Consider the following 765-nt stretch of genomic DNA (forward strand, 5'->3'; position numbering starts at 1 on the left):
CTCCGGAAGAAGATCCCCCGAAGACGAACTCTATTGAGAAGGGCTACGATCCGAACTACAAGATATAAGCTTCGGTTATTGTCTTCGGAAGTAAGGTAGGACACTTTCACTATTAAAGTTCTTTTTGACTACTTACAGCTCGGTAGAGGGATGATCCCCTTGCTGACATTGTGTGGCAAGAATACCCTTTGAAGCAGGACCCTCTGGCGTGGATTTCTTCACCCGTTTGGAAGCCTTTGTTTCCGGATCTTCAGAGGTGGTCCCCTTCCTCGGGGAGAGGGAATGTCAGATTCTTCTCCTTGGTTATCCTCCTTCTCGGAGGTGCTAATTACCTTGCTTGCGGCCTCTTTATTCCCCCCTTCATCTTCCTTTGAGGGCACCTGATAAGGCGCCGGCTCGAGCATTCTGTCCAGTACTGGATTGGCCAAGCCTTCGGGAAGGGGGGGGCGAACACCTGATCATATTTGCCTTTGTTATCCAGTCCTGGTCAAAGAGCGACTTTTCAGAATGATTTCATGATAAATAAAAGGACATCATGTTCGGCCATGGGATTACTTACTTGGGTATCAGGGCGGTTGCAGCTCAGACCCGCATCCTCGGTGGTATCCGGACACTCTATTTGGGGTCCGAATAACAATTTGTACATCTCCTCGAGCGTCATGCCGAGGAAGTGTTGGATAGTTCGCGGTCCTTCCGGGTTGAATTCCCACATACGGAGGGGTCAACGTTTGCAAGGCTGGACTCGGCGAACTAGCATAACTTGCA

This window comes from Triticum urartu, chromosome 6A (assembly GCF_056163025.1).
Source record: "Triticum urartu cultivar PI428250 chromosome 6A, HENAU_Tu73, whole genome shotgun sequence".
NCBI lineage: Eukaryota > Viridiplantae > Streptophyta > Magnoliopsida > Poales > Poaceae > Triticum > Triticum urartu.